Source organism: Aquarana catesbeiana, linkage group LG04, assembly GCF_042186555.1.
Source record: "Aquarana catesbeiana isolate 2022-GZ linkage group LG04, ASM4218655v1, whole genome shotgun sequence".
Lineage (NCBI taxonomy): Eukaryota > Metazoa > Chordata > Amphibia > Anura > Ranidae > Aquarana > Aquarana catesbeiana.
In genome coordinates this window covers 118,659,736-118,681,036 of record NC_133327.1, presented here as the reverse complement: position 1 = coordinate 118,681,036, position 21,301 = coordinate 118,659,736, and positions in this window count along the sequence as shown.

Genomic DNA, 21,301 nt, shown 5'->3' with positions numbered 1-21,301 from the left:
CACTGCAACCCCTCACAGACACTCTAGTTGGAACGCAGGAACGAGCCCTGCTGCAAATTATTGCTTCAAAAATTGTAATTACACGCCCCTGTTAGACAGGGGCAGAAAAATTGGGCCTTAGGCACTGGTGCTGGTGCCACAACACTGCAACCCCTCACAGACACTCTAGTTGGAACGCAGGAACGAGCCCTGCTGCAAAGTATTGCATCAAAAATTGTAATTACACGCCCCTGTTAGACAGGGGCAGAAAAATTGGGCCTTAGGCACTGGTGCTGGTGCCACAACACTGCAACCCCTCACAGACACTCTAGTTGGAACGCAGGAACGAGCCCTGCTGCAAAGTATTGCATCAAAAATTGTAATTACACGCCCCTGTTAGACAGGGGCAGAAAAATTGGGCCCTAGGCACTGGTGCTGGTGCCACAACACTGCAACCCCTCACAGACACTCTAGTTGGAATGCAGGAACGAGCCCTGCTGCAAAGTATTACATCAAAAATTGTAATTACACGCCCCTGTTAAACAGGGGCTGAAAAATTGTGCCTTAGGCACTGGTGGTGGCGCCCAGAACCAAAAATGTTCTTACAAGCTATCAGCGTGATGATTGAGGAGGAAGAGGATAATTACTCAGGGATAGTCACTCAGCATCAGCATAGGCAGTCTTTGAAGGGATCTGAGATTTCAAAAAAAATTATTCGGTTACATCAGCATCAGGTGCTTGGTAGCTGGTGGTGATCCAAGACTCATTCATTTTTATGAAGGTCAGCCGATCGACCGAGTCGGTGGACAGACGCACCCTGTGATCGGTTACCACGCCTCCAGCAGCACTGAATGTGCGTTCCGAAAGAACGCTGGATGCAGGACAGGCCAGTAGCTCAATTGCATACTGTGCAAGCTCTGGCCAGTGATCCATCCTCAAGACCCAGTAACCCAGAGGATTTTCGGTGGGAAAGGTGTCCAAGTCTGATCTTGCCCCTAGGTATTCCTGCACCATGTAAAACAGACGCTGGCGATGGTTGCTGGAACCGATCATACCTTGGGGCTGCGGACCAAAAAATTGTCTGAACGCATCGGTCAGACGGCCACCTTCTCCACCGCTCCTTCTTTGACTGACCGAAGCCTCAGCAACACGTTGTCCAGAAACAGGAGTTTGTAACCTCCCAGTCTCTGGGAACGCGTTGCACAGACCTTTCTGCAAGGCCTCCCGAAGATGTTTCATCCTCTGCTCCCTCTGCGATGGCAAGATAAGGTCCGCAACCTTACCCTTGTAACGTGGATCAAGGAGGGTTGCCAGCCAGTATTGGTCCTTCTCCTTGATACCACGAATACGAGGATCCTTACGCAGGCTTTGCAGGATCAGGGAGGCCATGCAGCGTAGGTTTGCTGAGGCATTCGGTCCGGAGTCCTCTGGGTCACTAAGAACGACATGGTCCGCAGCCACCTCCTCCCAGCCACGTACAAGTCCATGTGTTTCTTGGGACTGATCCCTTAAAGACTGCTGCTGATGCTGAGTGCCAGGCTCCACCTCCATACTGACACAATCTTCCTCCTCCTCCTCTTCCTCCTCGTCCTCTTCCTGTGTGATCGGCGGGCACGCAGGAACACTGTCTGGATAAAGGGGGCCTTGAGAGCTAAGGAAGTCCTCCTCTTCCTGCCTCTGTTCTGCCTCAAGTGCCCTGTCCATTATTCCACGCAGCGTGTGCTCCAACAGGTGGACAAGGGGGACAGTGTCACTGATGCATGCACTGTCACTGCTCACCATCCTCGTGGCCTCCTCGAATGGTGACAGGACAGTGCATGCATCCCTGATCATGGCCCACTGGCGTGGGGAAAAAAAACCAAGCTCCCCTGACCCTGTCCTGGTGCCATAGTCGCACAGGTACTCATTGATGGCCCTCTGCTGCGTGTGCAGCCGCTGCAGCATGGCCAACGTTGAGTTCCACCTGGTGGGCATGTCACAGATTAGGCGGTTCTTGGGCAGGTTAAACTCCTTTTGGAGGTCCGTCAGCCGAGCACTGGCATTATATGACCGGCGGAAATGCACACAGACTTTCCTGGCCTGCCTCAGGACATCCTGTAAGCCCGGGTACCTGCCCAAGAACCGCTGCACCACCAAGTTAAGGACGTGAGCCAAACAGGGCACATGGGTCATTTGTCCCTGTCGGAGGGCAGAGAGGAGGTTGGTGCCATTGTCGCAAACCACCATTCCTGCCTTAAGTTGGCGTGGCGTCAACCACCTCTGAACCTGCCCCTGCAGAGCTGACAGAACCTCTGCCCCAGTGTGGCTCCTGTCCCCCAAGCACACCAGCTCAAGCACCGCATGGCATCTTTTGGCCTGCGTACTTGCGTAGCCCCTTGAACGCCTACGGAGCACCGCTGGTTCCGAGGAAGAGGCCATGGAGGAAGAAGAAGAGGAGGGGGTGGAGGAGAGAGGTGTGTCACAATCAGCATTTTGGAGGCGTGGTGGCGGAACAACCTCCAACACTACTGCACCTTGTCCTGCATCCTTCCCAGCTGCCAGCAGAGTCACCCAATGCGCCGTGAAACTTAGGTAACGTCCCTGTCCATGCCTGCTGGACCATGAGTCAGCGGTAATATGCACCTTACCGCTGACCGCCCTGTCCAGCGAGGCATGGACATTGCCTTCCACATGCCGGTAGAGAGCCGGAATCGCCTTCCGTGAGAAAAAGTGGCGTTTGGGTACCTGCCACTGAGGAACCGCACATTCCACAAACTCACGGAAGGGGGCAGAGTCTACCAACTGAAAAGGCAGCAGTTGAAGTGCTAGCAATTTTGCCAAGCTAGCATTCAACCGCTGGGCATGTGGATGGCTGGGAGCAAACTTCTTTCGGCGGTGCAGCAGCTGGGGCAGGGAAATTTGCCTGGTACAATCTGACGTCGGTGTACCAAAAGCAGATTGCCCACAAGTACTTGGCTGTGACACACCTAATTCTACACCTTCATTCCTCTCACTGCAGGTCTCAGAGAGGACTGAAGGTCTAGTGGGGTTGGAAATCTCAGCTGATGAGGAGCAAGGAGAGATCCTCTTTGTTCTTTGGTGTGGGTCTTTTAGATACGCTTGCCAACGAACTGCATGGCAGGTCAACATATGTCTGGTCAAGCATGTGGTACCCAAGCGGGAGATATTTTGGCCACGCGAGATACGCTTGAGACATATGTTGCAAATAGCAGCGGTGCGATCTGATGCACTCGTCTCAAAAAAGGCCCACACCAAAGAACTTTTTGAATAACGCGCAGAGACTGCAGTGCCCTGCACATGTGGAGCTTTGGGGTGTGATGCAGTCAATGTGCTGCCCTTAGGCTGGCCCCTGGAGGGCATCCTGCCTCGTTGGTGATGTGCTGCCGCCTCCTCCTCCTCCTCCTCCTCCTCCTCCTCCTCCTCCTCTCTCCTATCAGGCACCCACGTTGAGTCAGTGACCTCATCATCCCCTCCCTCCTCATCACTGGAGCAAACCTGGCAGTATGCTGCAGCAGGGGGAGCATGACTGCCAGATTGCTGTCCTTCTTGGGCACCCCCTCTGTCCGCGCTCATGTTACTGCCTTCATCGAGCTCAGTATCGTCATCAGAGCCTTCCAAACGCTGGGCATCCTCCTGGAGCATGTACCCAACACTGTGGTCAAACAGTTCGAGGGAATCCTCATGAGGACATGGTGGAGCTAGGGAAGGAGTCACTGATGACATTGAGCTGAGGGAAGAGGCCGCTGCTTTGCCAGACAAAGCACCCTGGGCATGGGTGAGAGAGGATGAGGAGGATGAGGACGGCTTGGTCATCCACTCGACCAAGTCTTCCGCATGTTGCGGCTCAACATGGCCAGCTGCCGAAAAAAAGGCCAAGCGTGTCCCATGGCCACGTGCTGATGAGGATGCACCGTCTCCACGACCAGCACTAGACACAGAGCCTGCTTGCCCTCTCTTATTGGCTTGTGACTGTCTGCCTCTCCTTCTTGGCCTTCCAGACATACTAATGGCCTGTAGCTGCACTAAGCTGGGATAGAACACCTGTAATTTTCTTCAAGTAGCTTTATATACTGTAACCAGACAAGCCTGCCTGTCAGTAGGAAGATAACAGGAACGGATCTAGCTGAACACTGTGAGCAGGACGCACTGTACTAAATGTAAATAGTCTAGCTGCCTGACCGTGGTACTAATAGGATCAAATAGAACACCTGTAATTTTCTTCAGGTAGCTTTATATACTGTAACCAGACAAGCCTGCCTGTCAGTAGGAAGATAACAGGAACGGATCTAGCTGTACACTGTGAGCAGGACGCACTGTACTAAATGTAAATAGTCTAGCTGCCTGACCGTGGTACTAATAGGATCAAATAGAACACCTGTAATTTTCTTCAGGTAGCTTTATATACTGTAACCAGACAAGCCTGCCTGTCAGTAGGAAGATAACAGGAACGGATCTAGCTGAACACTGTGAGCAGGACGCACTGTACTAAATGTAAATAGTCTAGCTGCCTGACCGTGGTACTAATAGGATCAAATAGAACACCTGTAATTTTCTTCAGGTAGCTTTATATACTGTAACCAGACAAGCCTGCCGGTCAGTAGGAATTTAACAGGAACGGATCTAGCTGAACACTGTGAGCAGGACGCACTGCACTAAATGTAAATAGCAGGAACGGATCTAGCTGAACACTGTGAGCAGGACGCACTGCACTAAATGTAAATAGCAGGAACGGATCTAGCTGAACACTGTGAGCAGGACGCACTGCACTAAATGTAAATAGCAGGAACGGATCTAGCTGAACACTGTGAGCAGGACGCACTGCACTAAATGTAAATAGCAGGAACGGATCTAGCTGAACACTGTGAGCAGGACGCACTGCACTAAATGTAAATTGCAGGAACGGATCTAGCTGAACACTGTGAGCAGGACGCACTGCACTAAATGTAAATAGTCTAGAAGATAACAGGAACGGATCTAGCTGAACACTGTGAGCAGGACGCACTGCACTAAATGTAAATAGCAGGAACGGATCTAGCTGAACACTGTGAGCAGGACGCACTGCACTAAATGTAAATAGCAGGAATGGATCTAGCTGAACACTGTGAGCAGGACGCACTGCACTAAATGTAAATAGCAGGAACGGATCTAGCTGAACACTGTGAGCAGGACGCACTGCACTAAATGTAAATTGCAGGAACGGATCTAGCTGAACACTGTGAGCAGGACGCACTGCACTAAATGTAAATAGTCTAGAAGATAACAGGAACGGATCTAGCTGAACACTGTGAGCAGGACGCACTGCACTAAATGTAAATAGCAGGAACGGATCTAGCTGAACACTGTGAGCAGGACGCACTGCACTAAATGTAAATAGCAGGAACGGATCTAGCTGAACACTGTGAGCAGGACGCACTGCACTAAATGTAAATAGCAGGAACGGATCTAGCTGAACACTGTGAGCAGGACGCACTGCACTAAATGTAAATTGCAGGAACGGATCTAGCTGAACACTGTGAGCAGGACGCACTGCACTAAATGTAAATAGTCTAGAAGATAACAGGAACGGATCTAGCTGAACACTGTGAGCAGGACGCACTGCACTAAATGTAAATAGCAGGAACGGATCTAGCTGAACACTGTGAGCAGGACGCACTGCATTAAATGTAAATAGTCTAGATAGAAGATAACAGGAACGGATCTAGCTAAACTGAATACAGTGTATATATATATATGCAACACCTGGGATGCATATATATACACAATACACTGTAAGTGCAGCTAACTGACTGACTGTTCTGCCTAATCTATCTAACTCAAATCAAATGACACTGTCTCTCTCTCTCTCTATCTCTCAGCACACCGGAACACACACTACACAGGGCCGCCGTGCAGGCGGCCTTATATAGTGTGGGGTGTGTACTAAATCCCCTGAGCCATAATTGGCCAAAGCCACCCTGGCTTTGGCCAATTACAGCTCTCTCTACTGACGACGCTGTGATTGGCCAAGCATGCGGGTCATAGTGCATGCTTGGCCAATCATCAGCCAGCAATGCACTGCGATGCCGCAGTGAATTATGGGCCGTGACGCGCCACACGAATTTAGCGCGAACGGCCCATAACGTTCGCAATTCGGCGAACGATCGAACAGCCGATGTTCGAGTCGAACATGGGTTCGACTCGAACACGAAGCTCATCCCTAACCTGGAGGAGAGGGAGGAGGAGGAGGAGGACCTGCAGGAGGAGGAGGAGGACCATCCCAAAGCTGTGTGTGAGGTGTAATTTGGCCCCTCACACCTTTCTCCAGAGCCTCTGATATGAGGGCCTGACACATGGCTTTTTGGCCCTCCTCCATCCTCTGCATTTTATAGGCAATGAATGCAGCAATGTTCTCCTGCCTGGTCTGTGGTGCTCCCAGGACCTCTGTAGCCCTCCAAAAGAATCTGATAGCCGCCTCCTCTAGGGCACTCGTCCTACTGCCACTTTCTGTTTTCAGGGGGGGTGGAGGGACCTGCAGATCAGCCAGCCGGCTCGGCCCGGCCACCTCCTGGCTGAGACTTCCCTGTGTATGAAAAAAGGACATAGTTGTAATGTTTTGCATCATCAATCACAATCATAAATTAGTACTCCCAACTAACATATAGTTCACATCATTGATTGGACAAGCAGAAATATTTAGAGGAATGCTATACCTGGCTCAATCTGGGCTCCTCCACATATGGCCTGGAAGGCCCAGGTTGGGCGTCAGAAGCCTCAGCCGGGGGGGAAGGAAGTGTGGAAGGAAGACTGGAGAGGGATGGCCTGGGTTCAGTCTGGCCTGCCAGAAAATGCAGCCTGTCGTAGTACAACATCCTGGGGACATAGATGTCATCTGCTGCTCCGGATCTCTGTGAATCCAGGACTTTCTTGCGCTCCCTCAGATATGTGCTCCTCAGGCCACCAATTAATATCTTTAAATAGGTGATGTCTGCCATGGGGATCACCTGCTTCACAATTTCACACAATTGCTCCAGTGCTGCCTTCCTCTTTGCTTGGTTCTTGAAATGGGGGTGGGTAATCTCCCACAGACAGGGAAGCTCCCTTAGCATATCAATGAATAGTGACATGAAGTCAGTATCTCTCATTAAGATATCCATGTTCACTGCAAGACACAACACAAGACAAAGCCTAATGTCAGACCAAACTCTCCTAATCTTGTTACAATATAGGCCTCAATCTAGAAGCAGTATAGGCCCAAGTTTGTCTCTTACCTTCGTTCTTACGATCGGCGCGTCCAATGCTCCTTCCTCCGCTCACAGATCGTACGTAATACGCACGCGTGTTACGCTTTATACACACTGCGCATGCGTGTAACTCCGCCCGCCCCTGACGTTCTTTCTAGTCTATTCCCCGCCCCTTTTTGTTCGGCGCAGTGGGGGAAGAGCATGATGGCGGAGTTACAACAGGTGCGTGATAATTCTAACAACGAGGAGGAGGAGGAGGAAAGCCCGGATCCAGGCACGTCCCGATCCAGAAGGAGACGTTTTAAGGCCACAAATATGTCGTTTGGGGAGATGTTGGAGATGGTAGACATCATGAGGAAGTCCGACTATGACGGAAAATATGGGCCTTACCCCCACCCCAACATCAGAAAGACCAAAATCATTGGTAAAGTGGTCAGGAGTCTTGAGCGGAATTTCGGTGTACGAAGGTCTAAAGATCAGCTCAGGAAGCGGTGGTCGGACCTGAAGTTGAGAGAGCCAGAGCAGTACCGAAAGATCCGGAGAGTGCTGCAAAAAAGTAAGTAGTTGTGCTGTGTTCATATTCTTTCTTTCTTTATTCCGTTCGTTATGCTCCATATGCTTTTAGTAATTGTAACGTTTAAAAAGGTCAACTTTAATGTTCATGGGCCCATTATTCGTTCGTATCAAACATTTTTCTTTCGGCCTCTAGAACACCATTGTTTAGGCCATATGCATTTTCACACATTTTTTTTGGGCCTACTTGGATGCCAAATATTTGTTTGTGTAGATGGGTTTGTTACTAGAATGAAATGCAAACTAGATTGTGTGTAAGGAGAGGACACTGAGCAGCTGTTTTCACATCTGGACACTGGAGCACTATTGTGGGACACAAGAACACCATTTTTATTAGGGGGGGCACACAGGTGCTCCAGTGTATACTATAGGGGGTGCTACATCTGTGAAGCTTGTACTAAACAGGTAAAGTATTGCAGCTTGACAAAGGACAATAAAAAAAAGACATCTTTGAACTCGGCTAAAATAGAAAATTGTACCTCACTTCCAAGCAATGTTTCCTATTTCTAGTTCTGCCATCAAATATCTGTGTGCTAAGTATACCATTTTTGTTTTACATAGGGGAGAAAAGACTCGGAGGACACTCCTCATCCCAGGAGACCAGAGACCCCCCCCCCTCTGGAAGAAGGGGAAATACCAACCCAAGAAGAAGAGCAGGAGGAAGACACCACAACAGGTGAGTGTCTGCAACCACAGGCTCAGGTAAAAGAGATGGATGTTGGCAGATTTTTGAGACCTGTTTTTTTGTTCTTTATCTCTTTTTAGGTGATCGTGATCCAGAACGCTTTACATCTGAAAGTGCCCAGATACTGATCGGGGAGATCATGGGGTGTAATCTCCAATTGCAAAACATCCAGCAACAAATCAGTGATGTTATTAAAAAAAATAATAACATCATTGATGTTTTGGGGCGAATTTAAACCCCACAAAATCACCTGTTTTATCTTACAAAAATTTTTACAATGTTTAGAAAAGCCAAATTTGGAGGATGCACACAGTGTGCCAACATGTGCTATCTGCCATCACGGGAGATCAATGGACGCGTTTTGGGGGTGCAACCCCTTCCTCAATTATAAAGTAGCGTTGAGGAAGGGCTTGCTCCCCCAAAACACGTCCCTTGATCCCCCCTGATGGCAGATAGCACATGTTGACATTGGGAAATTTGTGTGCATCTTCCAAATTTGGCTTTTCCAGGGGTGATTTCCCCCCATCTGAACGCTATATCAAACCCAGTTCCTAAATACTGATGTCTGATATAGCCTTCAGGTTTTACCATATGTGAACTTTGTAAGTTCAAGTTTTTTGGCTTTCTTGTTGGTTTTACACAGGCCTGTTTTATCTGAAATGGATATTTCGATTTTTGATAATGCCCCCCCAAAAATTGTTATACAACAAACATGTTGTTTTGTTTTAAAAACCTTTGGTAAATGCACATGTGATTGTGCAGGTATAAAAAAGTGCCTTACTCAAGAATGTGTGGATTATTGTCTCAACACTACAACACTTTTGGGGTGATGTAATTGCTGTTTTATGCAAAAATGGGGGTTATTTCCTAAGGGCAAATACACTTTGCACTACAAGTGCAGGTTCAGTGCAGTTGCAAGTGCACTTGTAGTGAAATGTGTTTTTGCATTTAGGAAGTACCAGCCAACACTATTCTTTATAAGGTTACCCAATCACGACATTTTCTGCACTCAACACATTTCTGTCAGGGTCAGCTCAAACAAACACAAGCAGTAAATGTCCACCAAGAATTGCTTTTGGTTGTTTTTTATTTGAAAAAGGTGTCACAGATTGTCTGGCATATTGATAGCCCCCCTACCCGCAAAGAACTCCAGGTATCGTAACCGGACATCACGGGCACTCAGGGAGGGCAAGCCAGGACGGCCGCTTTCAAGCGCCGTCATTGTTGATGTATTTGGTATTCCGGCCTCAGGCCCAACTGAGCCAGCATAGTTGGCTGAATGTTTTCTTAAAAAATTATGGAGAACACAGCACGCCAGTATAATATGGTTCAGTTTATACTCCGCCATATGGATGGGTGTCAGAAATAGTCGGAACCGGCTGGCCAGGATTCCAAATGTGTTCTCCACCACTCTTCGGGCTCTGGCCAGCCGGTAATTAAAAACCCTCTGTTCCGGGGTGAGGGTCCTCATCGGGAATGGCCGCATCAGGTGGTCCCCCAGCGCAAACGCTTCATCAGCAACGAACACAAACGGGAGACCTTCAACATTGTCCTCTGGAGGTGGCAAGTCCAAGCTGCCATTCTGGAGACGCCTGTAGAACTCCGTCTGGGCGATGACTCCACCATCGGACATCCGGCCATTCTTCCCCACGTCCACATACAAGAAGTCGTAATTAGCCGACACCACCGCCAACATCACTATACTATTAAACCCCTTGTAATTATAATAGTACGACCCCGAGTTGGGTGGTGGGACGATGTGGACGTGTTTCCCATCAATTGCCCCTCCGCAGTTAGGAAAGTCCCACCGCTGGGCAAAGTGGGAGGCCACAGTCTGCCATTCCTGTGGCGTGGAAGGAAACTGTTGAGGAAAAAACAATAAACATTACTATTTTTTCACAGAAACATGGCAAGCAGATTAGACACAAACATTATGGGGCAACCTGCAGATAGCATTTACTAAGGGGAATTTTACAACAACAAAGTATAAGGTACACCTATCATATTCCCCCTCCCCCCCTCTCATGGGCCATTTCTAACATTATGGGGGGGGGGGAACTCTTGGACAGGTAACTCTCTTCACTTCATTGAGAGATGAATGCCTAAATACAGGGTATTACTTGGAACAGCCCCTCCTTAGTTACACTATTGGCAGACCACTGGACAGGTAAGAAGTGTCATAATACAAAGATATAAATACACACTGTACACATTTGAGGACATTTGAACATTCTGCTATTACCTATCAAGATAATAATAGGATACAAGAACTTTAAACAGTATCATTGGAAAGTAGACAGGCAGGCCCTTGCACTACATGCTTTGGGGAATTCATCCATAAATCTGACCAGTAAAGAGATGGGTATAGTGTGTATGGGTTTGGCAAAGTCAGCAGATAGATGATTGAGGATAATGAATTGGGATCAGCTGACTTAGCAGTTGGGGGGGGGAGGGTTACAAAAAAATTGGGGACACCACAAAAAAAAGCCTCTGGCCCTCTGCCTGAATTTAAATCAAAAATAACATTTCCAAACATTTTAGGGGGTGTTTGGGGTAAAGCACTACTATGGAGCTGATAAAATACATTGTTAAGTGACTACATGAGGTGAATATAGGGCAGGAGACACCATGCTGGGGAGGTTATTGAAGGGCAAATATGTATGAAGGACCTAAAATAATAATGACATAAAAATCCAGCATGCATGAGGACAGAGGGGACATTCACAGCATATTACAATCATGGTAATTAGGGAATGAGGAAAGAAATACAATATATTATCAAACATTCAATACAATAAAATGTGATATAAAAGGATAAAAATCTTACCTTCATATACTCCTTCTGCAGGACCTGGATGATGGCAGAACAGGTCTCTGGGATAATGATCCCCAGAGCCTGGGGGGAGATGCCTGTCGAGAACTTCAAGTCCTGCAGACTTCTCCCTGTGGCCAAATACCGCAAGGTAGCGACCAACCTCTGCTCCGGAGTGATGGCTTGCCTCATGCAGGTATCCTGCCTGCTGATATAGGGGGTCAGCGAAGCCAACAAACGGTGAAACACGGGGTCCGTCATCCTGAGAAAGTTCCTGAAATCATCAGGATTATTCTTACGGATCTCACGGAGCAAAGGCATATGACAGAACTGGTCACGCTGAAGCAACCAATTCTTGGTCCATGAACTCCTCCCCACCCTGTTCATGGACTGGACTTGTGTCAAGGTCAGGACCCCAACACCAAGCCCCCGCACAGCACGAACTCTACGAGGAGTACGCATACGAAACATGGCTAGAAAACGGTCGGCTGCTCAGAACGAAGTAACAGAACGCACTGAAGAACAGCAAGGCCTGTGAAGAGCGACCTGAAAAACAGCAACGAGCAGGCAAGATCACACAGAAAACTCCGATACGAACTGACTGCACGCACTAAAGAGCAGATACAAACCCACAAGCACAAACTGAACGTCAGAAAACGATCTGAAAGCCACGAGTCTGAAAAAGCGCGAATCGTCTCTCACCAAACTTTTACTAACACGAGATTAGCAAAAGGAGCCCAAAGGGTGCCGCGCTTGGTTCTGAACCGGCCTTTTCTAGTCTCGTCGTACTTGGTGTACGTCACCGCGTTGTTGTCGATCGGAAATTCCGACAACTTTGTGCGACCGTGTGTAGGCAAAACAAGTTTGAGCCAACATCCGTCGGAAAAAATCCTAGGATTTTGTTGTCGGAATGTCCAAACAAAGTCCGACCGTGTGTACGCCCTATTATTGTAAATGTGTCTTATAAGAAAAGCTGTACGTTGGCTGTCAGTACTGAATCCTCTGTGATTCTCTTCTGACAGATGGGGGTTCTGAGGGTAAAGGGACAAGGAAGGCCTGACATGATCTCTGGTTACCTCTGGTACTAGGGTACTTATTTGTCCTCAGCTATTGGATTTCTGTAGACATCTTGGGGACTAAAAGAGGCTATATATAGCTTCTGCTGGGCTATTTTGCCACAACCCAGTGTGGCGAGGGTAAGATAGGAACAGAGAACAGACACCCACTGGCTATGCATGCAGTATTGAGATTAAAAGGGATAAAATTGACAGAAAAAAAGTATTTCTTCTGTTCCAGGGGTTGTATAAAATGTAATGACCATATCTCCCACGCAGGTGGGATCCCACAGATATAGCCAAGATTGCAGATTTCCATGATTTTTTTTTTATATCTGTAGCACCTCCCTGACCCCCAGAGACAAAGTGGGCTGACATTTACCCCAGAGTCCACAGCTACATTTAGGGAATTGAAATCCACTGGGTGCTAGTCACGTTAGTGTCTTTTTAAGGTTTTATTGCTCCAAACACATGGAGAGAGACGACTGAAGGCTTCAGATGGCAACACTTACAGACTCCAGATCTGCATCCAGCCTGTACAGTGAAGCTAACAGTCAAAACAAGACCAGGATTACTGTAAATAGCACATCTATTCGGCTAGCTGACTTCTCTGTGTATTCTCACTAGACGTGTGCATTTGTTTTCGTCCGAATGCAATTTCATCTGAATTTCGGGTATTTTCGTTATCGTTTTAACAAATGATAACGAATGTGCAGAATCCAAAAACCGAAAGATCCGACATAAACAAGTGCTTTATTTTCGTTTTCGTTGCGACAACAGTTCGATATAGATAGGAGATTCGACATGACGCTGACAATAGCAATCTGTGTCCATCGAACCTGTGGTCGAATGTGCCTAACCTTAGCTCTATTTGTCCAAGATTATTCTACATAGAGAGAAAAGATTCGACATAGAGAGAAAAGATTTGACATTATAGAGACAATAGCAAAAAAGGTTGAATGTGCCTAACCTAACTCTATTAGTCCAAGATTATTCAACATAGAGAGAAAAGATTCAACATGAAGATTCCACGAAGCAGTCGCCGCGAGCGGACATTTATGGTCAATTGCTCTGCCCATAGGCTATAGAAGAATTCTAATGTTGGTTGACTAGTAATAATAATTAATAAATATAATTATTACTAGTGTCATACAACATTAGAATTCTACTGTAGCTTGTAGGTGGAACATTCGACCGGAAATCTACGATTGCGGCGTCGTATAGTTTAGCTGCTCCGTCGAATCTTCTTAGAACATTCGACAGACACCATAAGCCTTCAATGACAGATTCCACCTTAATTATTTCGGATTTTCGGACGAATGCATTTTTTAATGAAACTAAATAAATAAAAACGATTTTTGGGATAAATTAAATAAATTTATTTTTCGGACAAAAACGAAATTCCGAAACGAAATATTTCAGTGTGCACATGTCTACTTCACACATTCTTCTGTGCAATCTCCTAAAAGAGTCACCTGTGATAAACAAGACTTTTTTTGGCTACTTCATGCAGCAGGGTCCTCCCTCTGGTTTTCAGTATTGGTTTATCTGCCCCCTTAGGCCCCTCTCACATAGGTGATCCGATCAGGTCCACCTGTCAGTTTTTCATGCCTACCTGATCATAAAGTCCATGCATTCCTATGGACAGGCGCGTGTAAGTGGACTTGTGTCCATTTACACTTGCCTACCTCCGGGTCCGATCCGGTTTTTTCGGCTGGTCAGAGCAGAGGGTAGTCAAGTGTAAATGGACTGCGGAGTCCATTTACTTACAGCAGCCCACTGAGCAGAGCAGGCTCTGTCCATGTCCGCTCTGCAGCCAGGCTTTTGCAGAAGGTGTTATGACTGCACGCGGCAAGGGCTCGGAATTAGGAGTTATTACATTTTTTTCAGAATTTTGAGGATTGGACTACACACATTTGTCTAAGAAGCTAGGTGAGGTGAGAAAGCTTACCTCTAGACTTTGCTGATTCAGCATGCAGGCGCATTGTTTGGTGTCCGGTAAGGAACAAGCAGGATCTGAAGAGATCCCTGCTGTACAGGCACACAAATTAAAAATATGACCTCTCCTCAGCACTGCATCATTAGAATGCTATGCATATTCCAAAATGACGCCAAAATAAATAGTGCACTATATTGTTAAAATCATGGCAGACTTGTACTCTGATTTTCAAAATGTTCATAAAAATAAATGAAAATAAGATCTGGACCTACTTACTCCTCACTGGATCAAGACAGCTCTGACTTCAGTACTTTTATTTACGGTACATACCCGGAAACTAACACATAGTAAATAATAGTAAGAAAAAAGAAAGAATTTCATAGTTCTATACTTGTTCCATCTAAATAGTACACTTTTACGTACAGGTAGGTTTATAATATGTCTTACCTGTAGGTACCATGAATATCTTCCAAACTTGTGCAGTTTGGCAGCCGATTGCACCATCAGTGCATGCACAGGAGCTTTGCATTCAATGCAGAGAGCACTCTGCCACGATTGTGACTCCCATGTGCAGAAGTGACATCATCCCGGCAGTTTAAACTATCAGAGAGGCCCAACCTGCAAGGAAGACCAGGCAAAGATAGAAGCGCCAGCAGTGGTAACAGCTCAGCGCTGGAGGGCTCCATTTAAAAAGCAAGTCTGCCATAAAGCACTAGTTTGCGGTGCATACTAGTACATTATTCCATAAACCTGTAGGGGTCTATTTAAAAAAGGAAAATTGGTAGAGTTTACAACTGCTTTAAATTAACAGGTCCGAGTTAATTGACATCTGCTCGTGTAACTCCCAGGAGATTAAAAACCACTGCAAAAAACAACAATCTAATTTCACTCTCCCACTGTCTCTAATGCATTCTGTTAAAATCTGAGTTTTACCAAAAACTCACAATTTTCTCATCCTTATTTGCGTCACTTGTCATATTAGATCTCTGCAAAGAGCTGTACCCATGGATAACCATCAGGAGAGAAATCTGGCCTAAATAGGATTTTTTTTGAATAGGAGTAAAAGCCACACACAGCAAGGAAAGCTGTCCACAGGGGTGTAGCACCAAAAGGGGCACACTTTTCCCCTATGCATGCGGCAATACCAACTTGAGTCCCAACAAAAGGTCTCCCCCTATGTGATAAGCACATCTTTTACACATTCAGATATTCCATTCGCCCCTATACTTAAGGGGACTGTATTCCTACCCATTTAATAACTTGGTCCGGTATACATGGGCCATCTCTTGGTCTTATTGATATTGTATTGAACACGCTTATAGTGGGAATTTGTGACCACTTACCGCTGAGTGTGATTTATACTCAAATACTTACACATGACTACTATATACCAGTGGTATCTACTATAGACCACATGATATAATCTCATTTTTTCGGCTGTTTATCAGTTTGGTCAAGCTCTCACACACCATGAGCCACAAGTTTACCAGCACCTACCCAGTATCTGTCCTGAGGAAGCTAATATTTTAGTGAAACGCGTCGACAAGCAAGTTTTTGGAGGCATTACTGGATCAGAAATGTTTCTTTTACCTTGATACAATATTCAATTAATCTTTGCACCATAGGCCCAGGCCTCTATAACTGCATTATTGGGTAACTGGTAACTGTGTCCATACAGGGTGTTGTATGTATGTTGTTTATATGTTTTTTAACTATGTTGTAATAAAATGTATACCTTTTTTACTGATTTTCTCTCTCATTATGTGCCCACAAAGTCTGTTAATTTTTTGACTTGGTCAATCCTTGAATATAGGAGTAAAAGGTGATCAGTTTAATAGTCCACACATAGTAAATAAAACTACTTCTTCACACTCACATCTCCTTGTCTACTGATCCACGTTGACTACTTCTTCAACCTCCTCCAGGACCAACTGCTTTTAGTGGCCAAGACCTAGCAAACTACTTAAAACAAAGAAATTACTCAGATATGACATATTGAATCAACATTTAACATTTGTTTTTTTGTTTTTGTTATGTTGGAGGAACTGGATAAACTGGTGTCTTTTTGAAGCCATATTAACTATGTAACAATGTAATACTCAACCCACAATTCCCCCAAAAAAAGGGAATGCAACACCAGCTCTGTTCAGGTTTAGCGGTGCAGTTATCTTTCAATTGCGGATATATTATTAAAGATACACTTTACCAGACAATTTTGTGATTATTTATTAAGTGTATCCAAAGCCAAGACTTCTTATTCCTCATCTGTGTCCCATTGATAAGTTTTCCAATGGTTTCCTGTCCTGGACACAACAGGAAGTGATAGGAGAAATCTCACCAGGGAAATCCCCTCCTAGACAGTTGATACCAGAAGAAGTGTCCCAGCTGGAACATTTCCCCTCTCTTCCTGTTCTAATAGCAATTAAAAATTCAAAATGTCCTTCACTTTCTGTCCAAATGACAGTGGTGACCAGGACAAATAGAGAGAATGAAATACCAGTGGGACACTGGCAGCAGTACCAATTTATTGGGGATTTTTACCCTTCATCATCAGGTCCAAAACTATAGACATGGTTTAACTTTTGATACAATCAAAATCACAAAATATTATTAGTGTGCCTTACCTTTACCATAAACAGCGTAAGAAGGGAAACATATTGGAAGCTTTACTTGATAATGTTTTATTTAATAAAGACTTTTAATTCTAATGCCCCGTACACACGGTTGGACATTGATCGGACATTCCGACAACAAAATCCTAGGATTTTTTCCGACGGATGTTGGCTCAAACTTGTTTTGCGTACACACCGTCGCACAAAGTTGTCGGAATTTCCAATCGCCAACAACGCGGTGACGTCAACCACGTACGACGGGACTAGAAAAGGCCAGTTCAGAACCAAGCGCGGCACCCTTTGGGCTCCTTTTGCTAATCTCGTGTTAGTAAAAGTTTGGTGAGAGACGATTTGCGCTTTTTCAGACTCGTGGCTTTCAGATCGTTTTCTGCGGTTCAGTTTGTGCTTGTGGGTTTGTATCTGCTCTTCAGTGCGTGCAAGCAAGCTACGCGTGATTTGTCATTGTGTTCTTGTTCGTTCCTTACTGTTTTTCAGGTCGCTCTTCACAGGCCTTGCTGTTCTTCAGTGCGTTCTGTTACTTCGTTCTGAGCAGCCAACCGTTTTCTAGCCATGTTGCCTATACGTACTCCTCGTAGAGTTCATGCTATGCGGGGATTGGTGTTGGGGTCCTGACCTTGACACAGGTCCAGTCCATGAACAGGTTGGGGAGGAGTTCATGGACCAAGAATTGGTTGCTTCAGCGTGACCAGTTCTCTCATATGCCTTTGCTCCGCGAGATCCGTGAGAATAATCCTGATGATTTCAGGAACTTTCTCCGGATGACGGACTCCGTATTTCACCGTTTGTTGGCTTCGCTGACCCCCTATATCAGCAGGCAGGATACCTGCATGAGGCAAGCCATCACTCCGGAGCAGAGGCTCGTCGCTACCCTGCGGTACTTGGAGACAGGGAGAAGCCTGCAGGACTTGAAGTTCTCGACAGGCATCTCCCCCCAGGCTCTGGGGATCATTATCCCAGAGACCTGTTCTGCCATCATCCAGGTCCTGCAGAAGGAGTATATGAAGGTAAGATTTTTATCCTTTAATATCACATTTTATTGTATATAATGTTTGCTAATGTAATGTATTTCTTTCCTCATTCCCTAATTACCATGATTGTAATATGCTTTGAATGTCCCCTTTGTCCTCATTCATGCTGGATTTTTATGTAATTATTTTTTTTGTCCTTCATACATATTTGCCTTCACTAACCTCCCTAGCATGCTCTCCTGCCCCTATATTCACCTCATGTAGTCACTTAACAATGTATTTTATCAGCTCCATAGTAGTGCTTTACCCCAAACACCCCCTAAAATGTTTTGAAATGTGATTTGTGCTTTAAATTCAGGCAGAGTGCCAGAAGCTTTTTTTTGTGGTGTCCCCAAATCATTTTTAGTAACCCTCCCTCCCCCCAACTGCTAAGTCAGCTGATCCCAATTCTCTATCTATCCTCAATCATCTATCTGCTGACTTTGCCAAACCCATACACACTATATACCCACCTCTTTTGTGCTCAGATGTATGGATGAATTCCCCAAAGCATGTAGTGCAAGGGCCTGCCTGTATAATTTCAAATGGTACTGTTTAAAGTTTTTGTATTCTATTATTATCTTGATAGGTAATAGCAGAATGTCCAAATGTGCTCAAATGTGTACAGTGTGTATTTATATCTTTGTATTATGACACTTCTTACCTGTCCAGTGGGCTGCCAATAGTGTAACTAAGGAGGGGCTGTTCCAAGTAATACCCATTATTTAGGCATTCATCTCTCAATGAAGTGGAGAGGGTTACCTATCCAAGATTCCCCCCCACTCCCCCCCCATAATGTTAGAAATGGCCCATGAGGGGGGGAGGGATATGATAGGTGTACCTTATACTTTTGTGTTGTAAAATTACCCTTAATAAATGTTATCTGGAGGTTGGCCAAGAATGTTTGTGTCTAATCTGCTTGCCATGTTTATGTGCAAAAATACTAATTTTTTTTTGTTTTCCTCAACAGTTTCCTTCCACACCACAGGAATGGCAGACTGTGGCCTCCCACTTTGCCCAGCGGTGGGACTTTCCTAACTGCGGAGGGGCAATTGATGGGAAACATGTCCACATCGTCCCATCACCCAACTCGGGGTCGTACTATTATAATTACAAAGGGTTCAATAGTATTGTGATGTTGGCGGTGGTGTCGGCTAATTACGACTTCTTGTATATGGACGTGGGGAAGAATGGCCGGATGTCCGATGGTGGAGTTATTGCCCAGACGGAGTTTTACAGGCATCTCCAGAATGGCAGCTTGGACTTGCCACCTCCAGAAGACAATGTGCAAGGACTCCCATTCGTCTTCGTTGCGGATGAAGCATTTGCGCCGGGGGACCATCTTATGCAGCCATTCCCGATGAGGACCCTCACCCCGGAACAGAGGGTTTTTAATTACCGGCTGGCCATAGCCAGAAGAGTGGTGGAGAACACATTTGGAATCATGGCCAGCCGATTCTGCCTATTTCTTACACCCATCCATATGGCGGAGTATAAACTTAATCATATATTCCTGGCGTGCTGTGTTCTACATAACTTTTTAAGCCAACATTCTGCCAACTATGCTGGCTCAGTTGGGCCTGAGGCCGGAATTCTACATGAAACAACCCTGACGGCGCTTGAAAGTGGCCGTCCTGGCTTGCCCTCCCTGAGTGCCCGTGATGTCCGGTTAAGATACCTTGAGTTCTTTGTGGGTAGAGGGGCCATCAATATGCCAGACAATTTGTGAAGTCTTTATCAAATAAAAAAAAAAGCTAATCTTTGGTGACATTTACTGCTTGTGTTTGTTTTAGCTGACCCTGACAGCAATGTAGGGAGTCCTGAAAATGGCATGATTGTGTAACCTTATACAAAGCACTGTTGGGTGTTATTTACTAAAGGCGTAGACACTTTGCACTACAAGTGCACTTGAAACTGCACTGAAACTGCACTTGTAGTGCAAAGAGGATTTGCCCTTAGGAAATAACCCCCATTTTCACAGAAAACAGCAATTACATCACCACAAAAGTGTTGTAGCGTTGAGACAATAATTCACACATTCTTGATTAACAATCTTTTTAATACCTGCACAATCACATGTGCATTTAGAAAAGGTTTTAAAAACAAACCAACATGTTTGTTGTATAACAATTTTGGGGTGGCATTATCAAAAATAGAAATGTCCATTTAAGATAAAACCGGCCTGTGTAAAACCAACAAGAAAGACAAAAATCTTGAACTTACAAAGTTCACATATGGTAAAACTTGAAGGCAATATCAGACATGAGTATTTAGGAACTGTGTTTGATATTGCGTTCAGATGGGGTGAAGTCACCCCTTGAAAGGGTGTTCTGGTGTCCCACACTAGTGCTCCAGCGTCCAGATGTGAAAACAGCTGCTGAGTGTCCTCTCCTTACACAGAATCTAGTTTGCATTTCATTCTAGTAACAAACCCATCTACACAACCAAATATTTTTCATACAAGTCGGCCCTAAAAAATGTTGGCAAATGCATATGGCCTAAACAATGGTGTTTTATAGGCCGAAAGAAAAATGTTTGATATGAACGAATAATGGGCCCATGAACATTAAATTTGCCATTTTAAACTGTACAACACTTAAGAAAAGCACATGGAGCAGCACGAACGTAATAAAGACAAAAAGAAGAGCAACACAGCACAACTACTTACTTTTTTGCAGCACTCTCCGGATCTTTCTGTACTGCTCAGGCTCTCTTAATTTCAGGCCTTTCTGATATTGGGGTTGGGGTAAGGTCCATACTTCCCGTCATAGTCGGCCTTCTTCAGGATGTCCACCATCTCCAACATCTCCCCAAAGGACATATTTGTGGCCTTAAATCGTCTCCTTCTGGATCGGGACATTTCCGGATCCGGGCTTTCCTCCTCCTCGTTGCTATAATTAGCACGCACCTGCTCTGACTCCGCCATGTGCTCTTCACCCACTGCGCCGAACGAAAAGGGGCGGGGAATAGACTAGAAAGAACGTCAGGGGCGGGCGGAGTTACACGCATGTGCAGTGTGTATAAAGCGTAACACGCGTGCGTATTACGTACGATCTGTGAGCGGAGGAAGGAGCATTGGAGGCGCCGATCGTAATCACGAAGGTAAGAGACAAACTTGGGCCTATACTGCTTCTAGATTGAGGCCTATATTGTAACAAGATTAAGAGAGTTTTGCCTGACATTAGGGTTTGTCTTGTGTTGTGTCTTGCAGTTAAAATGGATATCTTGAATGAAACAGACTTCATGGCAATATTCATTGACATGTTCAGGGAGCTGCCTTGTCTGTGGGAGATCAACCACCCACATTATAGGAACCAAACAAAGAGGAAGGCAGCGCTGGATCAATTGTTGGAACATGCTGGCTCAGTTGGGCCTGAGGCCGGAATTCTACATGAAAC